This window comes from Mizuhopecten yessoensis, unplaced genomic scaffold, assembly GCF_002113885.1.
Source record: "Mizuhopecten yessoensis strain PY_sf001 unplaced genomic scaffold, ASM211388v2 scaffold3427, whole genome shotgun sequence".
NCBI lineage: Eukaryota > Metazoa > Mollusca > Bivalvia > Pectinida > Pectinidae > Mizuhopecten > Mizuhopecten yessoensis.
Genome location: NW_018405039.1, coordinates 626756 through 627324, shown reverse-complemented (window position 1 = coordinate 627324; position 569 = coordinate 626756).

The following is a 569-nucleotide window of genomic DNA, read 5'->3' as shown; positions in this document are numbered from 1 at the left end:
TTGAGCATGCGTTATAGTTTAGACCCTCGATACATTGTTATGTATAGTAGCAATTGCTTTTCTACAGGAGTGGCGAGGAGGAAAAGTCAGGAGGACAATCAGCTCAAAATGGCATCCTCAAAAATACAATGGTCAATACTAGAAAGGAGGTTATTCCAGAACAGAAAGCATCCTTTGGACATCAGATGAATAAAAAACGTGTTCAGAACTTTGTGAATCCGCAAGACCCTAAAAGACAAAGACAAGATATCCAAAACGTTAAACGTGTACGACAGAAACAAAGAGCGTCGCTGCCACCAAACGTTGGATCGCGGACATACAACAACGCGCATGTTTCTGTGTCCTCCGCCAGGCAGGTGTCTAGTGCCGGGGTACCACAGCAATATGTATACCTACAGCAACCTGGTGGCAGCACACGGCGATACCCCTCTGGATATCGTTCATCCCAGCCTCAGTCAGCGTATAATCCAGTACGCTCTTCAAAAACTCTGCCTCCATACAGGGTCGTACCGCCACAACTAGAACTCCTCCGGATGGACGACAACTCCCCGCAAGTGCGGCTGGGTCGT